This window comes from Mus caroli, chromosome 4 (assembly GCF_900094665.2).
Source record: "Mus caroli chromosome 4, CAROLI_EIJ_v1.1, whole genome shotgun sequence".
NCBI classification, from domain to species: Eukaryota; Metazoa; Chordata; class Mammalia; order Rodentia; family Muridae; genus Mus; species Mus caroli.
The window spans coordinates 70,220,203-70,238,994 of NC_034573.1; the positions used below are offsets into that span (position 1 = coordinate 70,220,203).

The following is an 18,792-nucleotide window of genomic DNA, read 5'->3' on the forward strand; positions in this document are numbered from 1 at the left end:
ACTGACTAGGCATCCTCTGCCACATATGCAGCTGGAGCCATGAGTCCCACCATATGTTTTCTTTGGTTGATGGTTTAGTCCCTGGGAGCTCTGGGGGGTACTGGTTAGTTCATATTGTTGTTCCTCCTATGGGGATACAAGAGCTCCTTGGATACTTTCTCTAGCTCCATCATTGTGTATCCTGTCCTTCTTCCAACGGATAGCTGTGAGCATCCACTTCTGTATTTGTCTGGCATTGGCAGAGCCTCGCAGGAGACAGCTATATCAGGCTCCTGTCAGCAAGTCCTTGTTGGCATCCACAATAGTGTCTGGGTTTGGTTGTTGTATATGGTATGGATCCCCAGGTGGGACAGTCTCAGGATGGCCATTCCTTCAGTCTCTGCACTTAACAATGACAGTCTACCATAGTTTTTCATGCTAAAATCAAATTCTATATGCCCCCTTCAATTCTATGAAGGTTTCCAGGTCACACCTAGATCATATCCTACTGGTGCTATGTCTGAAGACTCTAGTTAGTTAGCAACTTAGAGCAATAGCAATAGCCTTTGTCTTGGGAGTCTTTCAGACCACTCCCTAACTCAAAAGAATGTTTTCCTTACCTGGCATGGTATTGTGGTTATTTTTAGATACTAGATCTTCTACAGCTCTTGGGTAACCATCATCACCTACTGAGGAACTGATATACATATCATGTGTGTGTGTGTGTGTGTGTGTGTGTACGTATGTATTTTAGTTGACCCTATATAATAATGTTTCCTTATGGCTTTTTCAAACAGCATTAGTATTATTTTGTCTCTCCTTCCTCTCTCTTCCTCTTTATTGCCCCCTCCTTGTTTTACCTCTTTAACCCTTTGTATTGGAATGTTCTAAGCAAGTTGCCTAGAGAGAAACACAACCAATATTCCTACCTAGTTGTAAAGCTTGCAAACCACAAAAATGAGCAATATGGCAAGATGTCCATATTTGTGCAGTAGTGGCCCTTAGATCTAGGAGATGAATGTGTACCTAGGATTCCTGTAGTTAATTGTGGTACATTTAATCTATGATTAGTTATGTATCAGGAAAATTAACAGATTTTTGTTTTAACTGATTACACATAAAGTTTTTGTTAGTTTGTTTTGTTTTGTTTTTCTTTTTCTGATTTTTTTAAATTCACATCCCCACATGTAACCATGGTGTTTTGAAACTATAAGCTTTGGCACTAATATGCTGGTATATATAAAGCACATATTTTAAAATCTTTGAGCTTACAATTTCAGTGTATGAGGAATCAGTAATATCTATCATAGAGACATCCCTGAAGAACTTGTGGCATGATTAAAAGATGTCCTTGTAGGAGTTTGAATGAGAAATTGGCTCCAGGGACTCGGTCCTTTAGACACATTGTCCCCATCTGGTGGCACTCTTCTTAAATATTTAGGAGGTATCACCTTGCTGGGGGAAGAACATTGCTAAGTGTGGGCTTTGAGATTTCACAGCAATGTCTCACTTTCTATTTGCTTTTTCTGTTTAATCTTATGGTTGCTATGTGAGCTTTCAGCTTCCAGTTTCTGCCATCCTGCCTCCTGCTTGCTACCATGCCCCCCTGCCACAGGGATAGGAATCTTCTTAACCTCAATCCACCAGCCAAAATAGACTCTACTCAATATAACTTTCCTTGACCATGTTATTTTACCACAGAAACCAAAAGGTAACAATAACAGTCCATCATAGGATAGTGTTTATGAATCCTTGGTCTCCAGTTATTTGTGATGTTTAGGTAGTTTGGAACCATTAGAAAGTAAGACTTTGATGTAAGAAGTAAAAAACCTGAAGGTGGACTTTAGGTTTACGACCTGTTCTCATGTAGTGCTTCCCTTCTGCTTCTTGCTTGCAGACAAAATGTGGCCACTGTTTCCTGAATGCTGAGCAAGCATGATGCCCCTGCTGCCAAGCCTTCCTCACCTTGAAAGCCTGTACCTCCTCCACAAATGTCAGCCAAATAATCTCTTTCTTCTCTCAAGTTGCTTTTTGAGAGAATATCCCATCAAACCAACAGACAGATACTAAATGCAAACATGTTGCTGGGTATTTCAGCTACCAGTCTTACATAATATGTTCTTTTATAACTGTCCTTACATATTACATTTTCCTGCCTAAGATATACTACTTCCTTTTATGTTATTAAAAACATTTCCGGTTCTTCAGTCCTTTAAGTAGTTTCCTCGAAGTCTGTCTGATGATATGACTCATATTGGAATACTGGTCAAATGTTCACACTCACCTTTATGCATGAGATGCTGTAGTCATCAGAAGCCGTGGAGAATCTGTGTTTAATGTTCCTTGAGAGGTGTAGTGTGTCAAGCACATGCAAACTATACTCTCAGTTCAATATGCACAGGGTACTTTAAAAAGTCCTATATAGTTGTGTTACAGAAAATTTTCATCAAGATAATTTTATTCATAACGGAGGTATTGTCTTCTAAATTAGAGCAAGGAAATGTTCAACAGGAGTAACAGATTTAAATTCACTTAGAAACTCAACCTGCATTGAGAAATATAGGGATTATAACTACCAAATTAAAATTGGAACAAATGGTACTGACATTTGACCTATGTGCTCGATTCTTTGTATTCCCTGTTCCTCCATGTTAAAAAAATGTTAGTTTTCTGGAGAGTTTTAAAAATATTAAATACTAATATAAATGGAAAAATACTTTGTAAAGAAAAATATTTATGATAGAAGGCCAGGTGAAAGGAAGTTGGTTAGAGTTTTCTGAAAGTATGGTCATTTATAATGATAACCAACCATGTAAGATGCTTCCATATTTGCTTGAATTTATAAAGATTTTACCAAATATCTTTTATCATATGTTATCAATAAACCTAAAATTCCTGCATATAGCAGAATTAATATAGAACTCTTTTTAAACTTCACATTTAATTAGATGGCTGATCACATCAACACACTCACACACACACACACCTTCATTTAGTTCCAGAAGGATGTGTTTTTAATAGTGTTCTTAGGACCTCAGCTGGATCTTTGGTACATGATTCCTTTCTCTAGGAAATGTACCAAGTTTTGAATGAATGAGTAAAAGACTCGTTGTAAAAAAGAATTTAGCACCAGTTTTGTTTCAGTTAAATTCACTGAGGCTGAATCAAAGACATTTTTTCCCAGATCTCTATTGTTAGAAAGCAGGTTACTTTCAATTTTTATTTTGATCAGCAGATTGCAATGCAATATTAAAGAATAAAAAAAGTAATTATTATTTCGTTCCAAGATAGTTTTACCAAGAAGCAGTTATTATGTTAAGTAGCTCATTCTTGAATTAAAGTGGAAGGTCAGGAGAGACCATCAAATGAGCCCCTGTATCCTCATTACTATTCTATTGTTGCATCTAGCAAATGTACCGGCCACTACTAAAGATGTGCTTTGTGTTACAAAGATTGTCTGTCAGCCTCAAATGACTAATCTTATAGCACTGTAAAATAGATAGGCGATCACAGATCTTCTTCTGCATATTTCTTTTTATTCTTAGATGATTTTTGTTTTATGTGGAATTTATCCAGAGAACTAGTTTATATTTATTTCCTTTATTTAAAAATATGTTGTATATCACAGAAAATGATATCACATTTATATTATGGAATAATTGTACTGTTTCTAATCCAAATTAAAAGACTATGTTAACTGTCATATCTTTCGTGGAATATAAAAATAAAAATTCCCACCAGTCTTGAAATGACTCGTTTTTTTCAGATCAATTCCATTATTTCCTTTCTCTGATACAAAAACATGTGGATGGCTATTTTGTTTTTATGTTTTTATAAACATGTATAAATAGGATTTAATAATTACTCATATGTTATCATTAAAGAACTAGAATGCTTTGTAAATAACCATTATATAACACATTCAATCAAGCAGTCACATATATTAAAATGGTCTCTATAAATGTGCCAAAATATTCACTCAGTATAAAAAAACTCATCATGACTAAGTTGTGATTATTTCAGTGCCTCTATGATGGAAGCATCCATGCTATTACTATCAGTACTATCTTTTGATAACCTAGTTGTATGAATTACTACTCCACTGATGACTGTGATTATTTATACTATTAAGTGCATATAAAGCCTTTACTATGGGGAAGACATTGTGCTAAGGGCCTTACAGGTGTGAACACTGATATAATTAGAAACCATGTTCCCTTAAGAAAATAGCAAGCCAAGCTAAAGTAGAGAAAATGCTTTGTGAGGGAGCAAATATCCAGGCTGTTATTTAACAAAAGTACTCTGACTTGGATATATTTCTTTTTTTTTCTTTTCTCTATTTTTCATCTTTTCTTTCCTTTCCTTTTCTTTTCTTTTCTCTTCCCCTTTTTCTTTTTGAGGCAAAATCTCATTCAGCCTCAGCTGTCTTTGAACTCACTATTTAACATAGATGCCCTGATCTCTTTGTCTCTATAGCCTTGAGTTCCAATGAGTTGGGATCACAGGTATGTACAACCAGACAGAGAGAATAATCATTTATTTCTACTTTATTTCCCAGGCATTGCACATATCTATCTTCAAGTTTTGATGCTGCAGTAACATTCCTTCTTTTCATGGAAATTGTTCATGAGTAGAAATGGAACTTTTCCACTCAATCTCATCTAGCATTAGTTCTGTGATCACAGTTGTCTCTTTCTCATGACTAGCATCTTCCCTTGATACTTGATGTCACTCTCATTACAGAGAATTGTCACTCAATTATATGATTAATTGTGCTAATCATATAGTGTAGTGGTTTGAATATACTTAGCCCATGAAGTGGTACTATTAGGAGGTATGGCTTTGTTGGAAAAGGCATAGCCTTGTTGGAGGAAGTGTGTCACTATGGAGGGGAGCAATGAGACCCTCCTCCTAACCACATGGGAACCAGTCTCCTCTATTTTGCCTTCAAAACAAGATATAGAACTCCAAACTCCTCCAGTGCCTTGCCTGCCTGGATGCAGCCATGCTTCCTGCCTTGAGGATAATGGACTGATCCTTTGAACCTGTAAGCCAGCTCCAGTTAAATGTTGTCCTTATGAGAATTGCCTTGGTCATGGTGTCTGTTCACAGCTGTAAAATCCTAACTAAACATGTGGGATTCTAATTATTTTGAGACTTTAAAAGAATAGATATTTACTCTCATGCATTATGCTATTCTATATGAATTATTCTATAGTTACTCAGGTCCTGGGAGCTCTGATTCACCCTAACTTCTACCTTTCAGCCTTTAATTTCCAACTTCCCTAAAAGTGAAAAAAAATAGGCATAAAAATTCACTGACTGATAAGAGTCCCTTATGTCTTATAAACACAGATGATATTATGTAAACTTTGGAAGACTTTCAGCACTAACCATGCTAGTTCTACTCACTCTGTGCCCTGATATGCAAAGCTAAAAGGAATCTTCACTGTGCACTCTGTCAGCTTTGAGTCCTCTTCATCCTATGGACTTTCCTTGGAGCTCCCAGATATCTCACAGCACTGCACACAGCCTTTCAGGACTAAAATGTCCCAGCTTCATTTGACTGTGGAAATACCTCCCACCACAACCTGATTTTTTTTCAAGTAAGTCGAAAATGTTTAGAGGAAAAGAGAGCAAGGAAAAAGCATAAAACTTGAAAAGCAATTGGGTGTATGGATATATTCTCCATTATAGACCAGCGAGGCTGCCCTACTTTATCAAACACATACTTTCTGTCAATTTCTTCCTTTAACTTTTCAAAAGAAACCCTCTATGTCTTACCATCAAAGTTTTCTCACACTGTTCATTAAAGGAGAATGACTTGTAGGCACTGATAGCTCTCTCTGAAGAAAATGTGCTGCTGTATCTCTGCACAAGTTCACAGTAAGTGTGTTATCCTTGATCCCAACAATGTCTACTCAGAAGGCTTGGTGTATGCATTCTTCTCAAAGGGCATCTGTAATCTCTGGTAGGTGGTTGAAGTATCATTCCATATAAATGTGCATAGCTGTATAACTGAGGCCAGTGACTTTTGCTCTGAGATAATCTTACTCTCTTATCTGCCCTGCCACTCCAACCTACTGATATTTCTTAAGTCCTAGCACAATTTCATGCCCTTTGTCTACACAGACACTTTAGCATTTTAAAATCAGCCTTTCTACTTTGTATTCTTGCAGGATCTTCTCAAAGAATCTGTTCTTTCTGATAAACCTTTCCCTAGTTACGTGGCCTTGAATAAATTTCATACCTCCTACAAGGTATGGATCTCCTTGCAGCAACAATTTCTCCCTCAACTGACATACTTGTGAGCATCCCTAAACTGATGTAGACATTATGTGCTCACGTCCCCTCCTCCTCACTGCTCAGCATTCCAGTCTGCCAACCAGTACAGAATACACTGCTGAGCCTAATATTTGCATTCAGTCTGTGTTGGATCAAAACCCAAGGAACTGCATTTTCTCACAGAAATAGTGACTTCTTGTAAAGCCCTCTTCTTGCTTCTTGAATATTGGCAAGAATGTTTATATTGGGCTAGGACAAGGAAGTAGGCTCCAGATAAATACAGCTAAGGAATATGTTCCTTGTGTCTTGTTTATCTTGATAAGTCTCTGAATACAGTGAGCATGGGACATTTGTTTATGCCTTGTTTGTTCCTTGAGCTAAACTAACCCTATTCTTTGTATGTACCTAGAATAATACAAAAGCAGACTGGAAGAGAATAAACATGCTTCAGCAGTTGCTGGAGTCCTATTATAATGTTGTTTAATTGTCTGGTTTTTCTTTAATCCTCACTTCCCTCCCTCCAAAACCTGTTGACTTACTGAGTGGGCTTAGTCACTATCATTATTGTTGCTTTGTGCACATTTGTATAAAATCTTTAAATTCACTATGCACTCATTCCTTTTGTTCATTTTATTTACTCTCCTCTCGTACATTATATTCCTACTTTAGCCTCCTCTCTGTCTACTTGGCTCAGTACTTCCCATTTCCTCTCTCCCCCAGATCCATTGTTCCTACCTTTCCCATCTGAAAAGATCAAGCCTTCCTGGGATATCAACTAGACATGGCATTACAAGACACATTCAGACTAGGGATAAATCCTCAAACATTAGGTTAAGAGATGTATTTAAACATGTAAGCAAAATGTACATATAATTATGTAAGATTTTGAAAATTATATTTTAAAATTAAAGAAAAATATTTATAACAAAAATAACTTTCTGTGCCATTTCAAATATGGTCAATCCACAATGATGCCACACATATTTTAGTAACAGATATGTGTCTTGGTGAGTGCACATGTACTGTGAATTTGGAAAACAATCGTTGAGGTACATGGGAACTTTACCATATAAAATGCAGAAAATTTCTTTCATTTGGGTCCAAAACATATTTATCTTTTTGAACAATGTAGTTACCCTTCTTGAATCATAAGTGAATTTAGCTCTATAAATAGCAAAATAATTAAAATGACTTTTACTCTTGATTTAATTATAGCATAATAAGGTGTTTATTAAGTTATTATGCCTCCTTTTAACCCACTAGTTTGGAATAGTAGGCAAGAGTAGAAATGAATTCATATCATAGATTTGTCCACGTTAAAGACAACATGATTGCATTCATCAATAACATATATAAAAAAACTCATAGAGAATGTGATAATAAAACTTAACAATAGATTTCAAATAGTGTACTTCAGCTTATTGAGTTACATATCAAATATTCAATTTTACAATAGAGAAAATATGAGATAACGGTTGTGCTTTTGTGCTTTTCTGCTTTTACTTTTGCTGTAAGTAGCACATAATTTTGTTATCCTGGGCGAAAAAATCCTCTTGGATGATGTGCTAAGTAATAGCCAGCTTTTCCACATCAACTTCCCATGATTGAATGGTACATGTGGTATGCTCAGCCACAGTTCAGATCTGCTAAAGGAGTGCACCAAAGGCGGCCTCTTCTTTTTAAAGATAATATTCACTGTATTGTAGTAAGTACATAAATGTATTTTATTAAGGAAGAGGGTGGCTTACATTGAATGGAGAAATATTTAAAGATCATAATTTTCAAGTTAGTTGTAAACAACAGGCTCATTTTCTTTCTGTGACAGGGAACAACCCTGGCCCTCTCTCCTCCATTAGCTGCCAATGTTTCACTATGGATTTGTTTAGAGAGTCCCAAGTATTATGTATATCCATGGGGTTAAAATATATATCTATTGCTGCTCTTTTCCATAATATGCTGACTGTCCAGTAATTCTAATCTATTTTATGAGTTATATCTATATGCATAGACTCAATGGCGAGACAATTAGCTAAACATCAATGGTAGTTGGTGGCACTATGGAAATGAGCTCAGAAAACTCTAATATCTAATATCAGATATCACTTGCCAAATTGTTCATATCTTTATACCCGCATACTAGTACATCTCTTATCCTTCATCAGTGAAGTTCATTTTTGCAGTAGATAGTAATTATAAAAAACAAATCATTAGTCAATGTGCAAGAAATTAGTGGCTGTGGTATAACCAACTCTAAATAACATATCTATACCATTCCATTTCCCAAAAGCTCAGGGACCATCACAGAATGAGGATCAAAAGGAATTAGGTAGTAGATAAATTAAGAGAAACATTATTTGTAGGAAACAATAGGGCTGTTGCACATATGAGCTCATAGAAGCTATGTTTTTATGTTATATATATATATGTGTATATATATATACACATGTGTATATATATATATATATATATATATATATATATACACACATATATATATGATGTTTATGTATGTTCATGTGTTATTTAGAAGAATATATTTCTGGAAGGATATCTAAATAACTATAACTAATCATGATCCATTCCATTGTTGTCAAAGTATCTTTGAGGCTAAGTCTGCCTTTTTGTGTCAACAATAATCACTTTTAAATATCCTGTCTGGTGTTTCTTTAAAAATGTAACTAAAAATATAAGCTAGGCACCTAAATGCAATGGGACTCTTCTCTACTTTCCAGGTATGTCTTAATAATGAAATATACCCAGATACACAGTCTTACTAATTTATTTCTGTGAGCTAATGTTATCCCTTCCTACAAATACAAAGTTTATGCTGAACTATTAGCATGCAGCTTTTTAAAGGCTGATTAGGAACTGCCCACTCCCTTGATTGCTCTCAAGGGACAGATGAACAGAAAGTTGCCTTGCTAAAAATTAACTTTGCTTTCATAGCACAAACTTACAATTGTATACATTCTATAATCAGTTTTTATTATAATCCAGATCCACAGTTACCAAGTGGTCCTTAATGTAATTAGCCAATGAACACTATAAATTAAGAAGATCTTATGATTTTTCTTAGAAAGCATATATTTGCCTATTTTACTTGCAGGGTCACATATTTTTCTTTTAACTCCCTGAAGCTCAAACATTAAGCCTTTATAGAAAAACTCAGTTTGATAAATCTTGACAGGTGATAAAATAAGTTTTACTTTAAATAACACATTGCCTCTATTCCTTGGTATCAAATAGACTTCACTACAAAATTCCTAATACATAAAATTGTCACTCATGTCCAAAGAACTTTCTTCTGTTATCTAAATCTTTACTTTTTTCCTATCATTCATTTAAATTTAAATGAGAGTCATATATAAAACTCTACCAAATGACTTTTTTTTATAACCCATCCAACATTAACATTGGTTAGAAATTCTGCTTAGTTTTCTCAATGTTTATGATAAAATTTCTAGTTATTTCTGAAGTTTCTTTGTAAAATATACACACTACCATACAAGGAAACAAAAAGAACATTCTTTACTTTTTTGCTTTGAATAAAAAAGGACTAAAATTTATTCACAAATTGTTGCAGACATTTGACTCAAAGTTAAGATACCTATTTAGGAAACTTACATATCTGGTATTTAATCTTCCAGGAAAAAAGTGGCAAGGCAGTACAAATATATTAGGACATTAACATATGTACAGATATATTTTTCAGTCCTTTTCTATTCAGCTGCAGGCTACCTTTATATATCATGCTAGTATTGAGAGACACTCCACTACCCTGGGAACTTATCAACATTAACAATGGTCAGTTTAAAAAACATCATCAGCTATCGCCCCAGATCCAAGTGAGAATTGCATGAAGTTCATGAAAATGAATTTTAGGGAGACAAAATACTTTGAAATTTTAAATACTGAAATGTTGATTATTAATTGTATTATTGAAAAAGATTGTGGCTAAAATGTACTCTATCAAATTCCATTCAGTTGGCCAGCTCCTCTTCCCTGTCAAACTTATCCAAACCCCAGCTAATTTGGGGGCAAGATTTAAAAAAAAAACTTCATAATGAAAAAGTCAGTTGAAAAATATAATTGTGTTGTTGTTTTAAGTCAATTAATATTTAAAATTGAATCAAGTATTTTATTCATGAGGATCTCTCATAATAAAATTTAACTTTAAGATTCTACCTCCATGTGCTTTTCAAGGAAATATTTAGAGATAGCTGAGATCACTTTTACATAGTGCCACCAGCTACCATTAACAATATGATTTTCCATCTTAGGCAACCCTGAATTTTCAGATGTAGTCTAGTTTGGATTCTGCAACTGTGACTTTATGCGCTGTCTCAAATCAAAACTAAGGAAAAGTCAGCAAGCTTTTACTTCAGAATCTTTAATAAAGCGATGTAACTTTTGGAACAAGCATGTGTGTATGTGTGAGTGTGTTTACTCATTTTTTTTTATTATACAATGAACATTTTACATTTAAACATCAAAGGAAAAGTGAGCAATAGTATTACTGATTTTTTCGTATATAAGAAGTCCTACTGCTTTACCCACAACAGACAAGTAATTGTCTACATGGTTTTCTTTGTAGTCCCTTCCCCCCACCCTCCCTCCATTCCTAATTCTGTCTTCTGTCTTCTGTGTGTGTGTAGCATTTTAAAATGAAATAAAACCATTTTAAAATTAAATAATAGCATACACTTAGGAATAAAAACCACATTCTAAAGCTATGCATGTGTTAACTGTAATCTTACCATCGACTCACAGGTTAGGCATACAATGAAAGTTCTCCACCCTGAGACCTGGAGAAATACAATACAAATCATGATGTTAGTACTGACATTTAATTTTAATTCAACAAGTAACACCTTTATGATTCAATTAGAAGTTTTATTATATGATTTATCAATGTACACTTAATAGTTTTGATTGTATAATTTGTCAGAAATATCACTCAACTCACATGATTATTATTGATATTTAACACTAATTTCTTTTAATTTGACCATTTCAGGCATGGATTAGAGAGGAGCAGATCCCTGTACAGTCTTTCTTCTCATGAGTCTATGAGAGATGGATACATCTGCACACATAAAGCACTTTATAGATGGAATTCTACAGGTAACATCACTCATTCTTTACCAGTTCCAATATATACATTTATATATGGATACATAGAAAATGTTCATTGTGCACTGCTAGTGTGAGTATAATACTATAATCCTATTCTATGCTTTCTGTTTTAAATGCAGAATTGTAAGCTATAGAATTCAACATGACAATGAACATTCCATATCATAATTATAAGGCTGTGCCCGACTCCATTGTGCAAAAGATATTTTTTCCAATCATCAAAACTTATACTTATAGCTAATTTTATTGGCTTTAAGCTAGTTGGCTATGATCATGCCTAGAATTAGTTGATAGATGTCATAGCCTTTGCAATTGCTTTAGTATTTTCATATTGCTTATTAACCAATAAATATTATTGATCTCTAAAGTTTACTGTTTCTAAATATATGCTTTTAATTTGAATAAAAATTTAAAAATTAATCCCTTCTCAATAAAAAAAATGAGAAATCCATAAATGAATGTATAGCAGGTATTCTGCATAGCTTGCAGTTGACTACAATAAAAGTTGAAAAGGAAAACAGTAAAAGAAGCAGAGACATGTTGATTGCTTAATGATTAGTGTTCTTCTGGAGGCTGTATTTTCTACTATGTACTATGGTGTTTAAACTTAATTCTCTAATGAAAGCATTAACTGCGGAAAATTAGTGTTTAATACTTAACAATTTTTATCATATGTTAAACTGAGATTTTACTGAAAACAGTAATGGTGGAATTTAATTCAGTACCACTTTCACGTATATGAAAATCAACATATCAAAATATGATGTCTTTTGTCATTGTGTGTGTGTGTCTGTGTGTCTAGGTGTGTGTCTATGTGCAAAAGACTACACTCAAATGTGTGTGTGTCTGTGTGTGTGTGTGTGTGTGTGTGTGTGTGTATGTGTGTGTGTGTGTGAAGGCGAGAAATTATCCTGGAGTTTCTCAGTTACCTGACCATCTATTTTTGTTGTTGGTGGTGGCAGTTTGTTTTTTTAGATCATGTCTCTCAGTTCTCCTATAACTTCCTGCTTGGAGTTGGTTGGCTGGCTTTGAGCCTCTGGGATAATTTAAATTTTGGTAGCCCAATTAAAGGTCGAGTAAACATTTGGTTAAAACTATATATTATTATGCCAAAATAACCTGAATAAAACAGGAATTAAAAATATTGTTATTCATATCATATTATTAAAAACTGAATGTCAAACTATGCTATTTGGCATAATACAGAAGTAACAATTCAATTTTAATGCTTCTTAGCAGTTCCACATACTAGATTACTTTCTCAGGAACAATGTTGCATATTTTTAATTTTAAATGGAAGCTTTTAACTAAATAATTGAATTTCAATATAAAAATCACATAAGATTTATGTTCTCTAGTTTCACTTAGAATGTGTATTTGAGCTTGTGACACTAATAAAAAAATCCAAAGGCCATTTTTCGTCTGTATAACTGACATTATTATATTTATTAGATATAGCAGGCATGCACATTCTAAATCACTGTTCATATTTACATTTAGCGATTCAGAACTAATATTGAAGGCATCTGATAATTTGTCTTCCAAGGTTAAATTCAACGAGATAATTTCAAGCATTTATGAAGCCTAATGCAAAATTGTGGCTCACTCCAAACTTAATTTATCTTTTTCAATGATTTGTGGGGTTAGACTAGAGCAAAGATATGAAATATTGGGACATATTTAAACAGAAAAAGGACAATTTAACATGACTTGCATAAATTACATGGCATGTTTAGAAGATGTTTTGTTGAGATGGACCACTTATTAAACTGTCAGTGGCATTGGCATTGAGTTAGTTTTATCCTTGATGCACTTCAGGAAATTTCATTTCTCATAAGATTTTAACAATGTGAACTTATCATTTTAATGATATGAACTTATCTCATTTAAATATCTCAGTGGAATATCAAGCATGACACAAAATGCTATGCTAAGAAAATGAACAACTTAAAATATATTACTGTAAACTTTATCGATCTAATATCCTAAACTTATCAGGTCAAAGAAGGAGATACTTTAGGATCACGGTGTGACTAACAATGTAGCCCAGAACTCTAGTTAGTTGTTTTGTGATATTAACAGTTATATTACAGATGCCATTTCTCCATTAGCATGTAGAATATTCCAATTCCCTCATCTCAGTTCCACACAATCTTGCTAGCTATTTTAACATCATATGCATAAAAATGCTAAAGAGGTTGACAAATACAAGGGCAATAAGTGATAGAGTTGAAATTCAGTAACAACATCTTTTAGTCTACAGTGAGATACAGTCCTCTCTCTCTGTCTCTCTGTCTCTGTCTCTGTCTGTGTGTGTGTTGGGGGGTATGAATGCAGGTACCTCTGTGTGTCAGAAGAGGACATCAGATTCCCTTCAGCTGTGGTTACAGGCAGTTGGGGACACCTAACATAGGTACTAAGAACTAAACTGCTGTCCTCTGGAAGAACAGAACAGCTTAACTGTTCAATTGCCTCTCTGACTCTTGCTTCTTTTAATAAGGAGGTGTGCAACAAAAGAGAGCTTCCATTTTAGTCTGTTTAAGGGAACTTAAATTTACAACCTCAAGAAGCAGACACACTATGCAATACTATCTAGCTATAAATATAAATGAAATCACAATTTTTTCAGGAAAATTGTTGGTAGTATAAAAGATATTGAGTGGGACAATCCAAGTCCAAAGAGACATAACAAATATAACATGTTTTCTCTCATCTGTATTTATGCTTAAATGTGTTTATTATAAGTTCATATGACTGTAGTATCCAGGAAAGTAAAAGAGGTCAGGCGAGGAGAAGTAATAGATAGGAGAATAAAAGGGTACAAGTGATTTGAAGGGGGTAAATAGAAAAACCAATGAAGTAGCTTTAATAGTTAGGGGGGAGGAGATAAATAAAGAAGGAAGAGGATAAATTGACAGGAAGTCTGAAAATAAAACAAAAGAGATCATATTACTACACAATTTCCTAAAATTACATATAGTACATATAAGTCTGTATATGTATATGCATATACATATATAGTTTTAGAATTTTTTTTATCTGAGCTAACAATGCTTTCTCCAAGAGCTAAAATTATCTAACATAAACCCAAGCACCAGGCATGGCAAGTCCCCTTTGAGTTGTTGATCAACATTCTCCAAGGACCCCTCACTTTTGGTTACTTCTCAGATGCAAAAGATATTTACAAAGCACTATAGACAAAGGACTGAGAAAATCTGAGCTTGAACTAACTTGAAAATGTTCTTTCTAAGCAATAGCTTTCATGATACCATGATATGGAAGCAAATCATAGTCCTACCCAGTTTTATTACCTATGAACCACAACACTAACCAGCATGGCACAATAACGTTGAGGATGCTATTGTGGCATGCATACTAGTGGTAACCAATAGCTCTCTAATTGACTTTAGGGCTTGATCGACAGAAGTGAAATAATGCCTAATACTGGTAACCTAGTGAAATGCTGGGTGTGGTTGGGGTGGGTGTGGAGTTAAATCATATATAACCAATGTATAACCAATACACAACCTATATAGCCTGTATATAGCATATAACTGTCACTTACTAAACCAGCACACTACCTAACTACATACTAAATTTTTATCTGTATTTCCACAGGTAAATGTAGCCCCCAACCCTCATCAAAGAAGCTTCTCTTTGCAACAGAAGAGCATTACAGAAAATCATAATCAATAAGCATGTAGAGAATAAGATATTGTGTTCTGTTTAGTCCCAATCCCTGCACCTAAAGCTCATTGATAATTTCAGAAGAGCGGGTGCAGAGATTCAAATCCAGACAATTAAATACAGTCAACTGTAGAATCATAAGAACAAGAGTCTTCTCCAGAGAAGAGATCTCCAACTGGTTATCTACTATAAAAGGTCAATCTTGAGATCATATTCATACAAGTAACATGACATGGCCTGTTTATGTATTTAGAAATATGTATGCATTTAAATATAAAGTTGAGATAGAGCAAGCAAGATGTATGTGGTGAGGATTGGAAAAATTAAAGGGTAGAGGAGAAATAATGTATTTCAGAAACAAGTAGAGATAAGACTAAGCTCCCAATTTCAAAGCAAACCATCAGGAATCATAGATAAGTTCTAAAGGTTCCAGCTTCAAGCTCTAATATACAATGATAAATGTTAGGGTATGATTACCAGTCAATGTTTGGTCAAATGCTAAACTTATGCAATGTATTATTTATCAGACATGTCTTAATTTTGTTTTGATTTTGGCAATAAATTTTATAATGTATCAGATTTTGTTAAATATAGATTTTTTATAATATATGAAAGATTTTGACAGGAGTTATCAAAAACACTTTCTAAAATATATAAATAAAAACTTTAAAAATGAAAACCTTTTAAATCTTACTTTGTTTGAGACTGCCAAGCTTATCTCAGAAGCACAGCTCTTTTTATCTTTGCAGGCAACACATGTGAAGAAAAAGCCGAATGATCCTATGAAATTCTGCATGTTTTAAGTTCTCATTAAGTCACTAATAAATACCTAAATGCTACAATAGAAACAATCGCGGATACAGTGGTAGCAGGACAGAAACTCTCCTTTAGGTGCTAGATTTTACTGGGTTTTAGAAATGTCCACGTGGCCTAAATGTCTCTCCAGATGAGATCTTTTTGACAAATCAGTTTTACATGCAGGGAAACTTGAACTTCTAGGCAGTCTATCAAGTCATCTTTTCAATCTGTGGAAACATGTCATGGAACTCTCAAATGGTATAAAATGACAATTCAGTAACTGTTCAATTACTCAGTGAATGCTCACTAATTATTTGTCTGCCATTTGTATAATATTAGTGGATGTGAAGTGTAGAGTGGACAGATATGGTATGTGTTAACTGATTCAAAGTTTTATGACTGGTGTTTTAATGATCTGTGTGCCTTTTGAAAACCTCAAAAGCTACTATGATTATTTTACACCACATTTAGTAACTCCCATGGCGACTCTGTCAGTCGTTGTAGACCTAGTTTATTTCATCTCTGTATTAACACAACCTCCGATTTTAACAAGTTTTATGAACATTTGGAATAAGAGTGTAGTCCATATTCTTAGTAACCTGATAATAAGTTCTGTCAATAGTTTTCATGTGGACGGGTCATAGAATATGGGAAGTGCTGACTTTACCCTCTGTCCTCTTAAAGCCTGGCCAGGTCACAGGTCCCACTGTCTTCCTGCCACACTCATGTCCAACACCCTCTCTATTTTCTCCCAACTCGCCTAACTGAGCCCTAAGTTGGGACAAAAGTGAGTATTGCATCTCAGTTTTGCATGGACTTTTCCCCCTTCTGTCTGAAAGAGATTTGAGTACAGAAATAGAAAGTAAGTACTTAGAGTTTTTGTTGTCAGTAGTGGTGGTGGTTTTGTTTGTTTTCAGGGCATATAAGGTAATTGACTGGACCAATGTAGATGGGATTCCTTTGTCTTCCCTTTCCTGCCTCCTCCCTCAATTACACTGTTACTCTTCCTTCATCTCCATTCCATTCCTCCTCTCTTATCTTCAGTGCTAGAGATAGAACACACACAGCTCAGAGCTGTCTACCAAGGCATCTTAACTGGGGATGAACATTATTATAGAATTTGAAAGTGATTGTGTCTGTATAATATTCTAGAAATAGAGTGGTACATCTTATCCATAGCACAAAAGTATAAATTTTATAATATGAGAATTTTAAATTTTTTTTTTAAATTTATTTGGATTTCTTTTTTTAAAAAAAAATGGGTATTTTCTTCATTTACATTCCAAGTGTTATCCCCTTTCTTGCCTCCCCCCCTCCAGAAACCCCATCCCATCACCCCTCTGCTCTTCTATGAGACTGTTTGGCCACCTACCCACCCACTACCACCTCCCTGCCCTCGCATTCCATACATTGGGGCACCAAGCCTTCCCAGGACCAAGGGCCTCTCCTCCCACTAATGCCCAACAAAGCTATTATCTGCTACATATGTGGCCAAAAGCCATGGATCCCTCCATGTGTACTCTTTGGTTGGTAGTTTTGTCCCTGGAAGCTCTGGGGAGTCTGATTGGTTGATATTGTTGAAGCTTTGGTTCTTCTTAGAAGGGGGGACAAAATACACACAGAAGCAAATATGGACACAAAGTGTAGAGCAGACTGAAGAAAAGGAAATCCAGGGACTTCCCTACTTGGGGATCCATGCCATAAACAGTCACCAAACTCAGACACTATTGTGGATGTCAACAAGTACCTGCTGACAGGAGCCTGATTACAACTGTCTCCTGAGAGGCTCTGCAGAGCCTGACAAATTCAGAGGTGAATGCTTGCAGAAAACTAATGGACTGAGTACAGAGTCCCCAATGGAGGAATTAGAGAAAGGACTGAAGGAGCTGAAGGGGTTTGCAACCCTATTGGAAGAACAACATTTTAATTTAATTTTGTTCATTTAATATTTTTTTACTGTCCAGGTTTTATCATCCTCCTGCTTCACCTTCTGACTGTTCTACATCCCATACCACCTTCCCCAAATATCCACGAGGATGTCCCCAACTTAACACCCCCAGCCCACCACACCTTTTCACTCCCTGGGACCTCCAATCTCTTGATAATTTGATGCAGTATATATTTCAAAAACAGATGGTTATTTTTACTCAAATTACTTAAGAAATAGAATGAAACAATCAGAATGCATTAAAACACTTAATTGCCTTAAGTGAATTAAGCCAATTTCAGAATGACAAATATTGTGTATATTCACCATGTATTGTTCCTATATGTTATGTAGTTACATACAATCATTTATGTGTATTTTAAAGAAAAGTATAATAAAAGCAACTGTTTAGAAGCATGAAGTGGGGGTGGAGAAGGGAGGAGGAAGAATGAGGAGAAATGGATACATGGGGATGCACAATGTGTAATGTATAACTGTACTAAATCTTTGTTAAATTTAAATTTTTGAATTGGGATCAGGGGCACAAGTCCCTTACAGTCTCCTCCAGCACCAGGATAGCTTGGGAGAGGAGTCTGCTGACACCCGTAAGCTACCCACAAGACCCACCACGAGATCTTAAGACCTCTGGTGAGTGGAACACAGCTGCTGCACCAATCCAATCGTGTGGTACCTGAGACTGCATTAATTAGGGAAGCAGAAAACCTGGCCTGATAAGGGGCACAAGTCCCTTACAGTCCACGCCAGCACCAGAGTACCTTGGGCATGGAGTCTGCGGACACCCCCAAGGTATACAGAGGACCCTCCATGGGCTCTTAAGACATCTGTGAGTGGATCACAACTTCTGCCAGGAGGCAGGTTCAAACACCAGATAACTGGGCACCTTCCCTGCAAGAGGAGAGCTTACCTGCAGAGAGTACTCTGAACACTGAAACTCAGGAGAGAGCTAGTCTCCCAGGTCT

General features: G+C 35.2%; 1 protein-coding gene across 40 annotated transcripts in view; it reads right to left on the reverse strand.

Moving 5' to 3' along the window:
- Ptprd (protein tyrosine phosphatase receptor type D) overlaps positions 1 to 18,792 on the reverse strand; it is a 2,211,569-nt gene that overhangs the window by 1,215,972 nt on the left and 976,805 nt on the right. For all 40 annotated transcript variants that reach the window (XM_029475790.1, XM_029475789.1, XM_029475786.1 and 37 more), the window contains exon 7: positions 11,022 to 11,069. The gene's annotated coding sequence lies outside the window, so the exon portion shown is untranslated. The remainder of the gene's footprint in view (positions 1 to 11,021; positions 11,070 to 18,792) is intronic.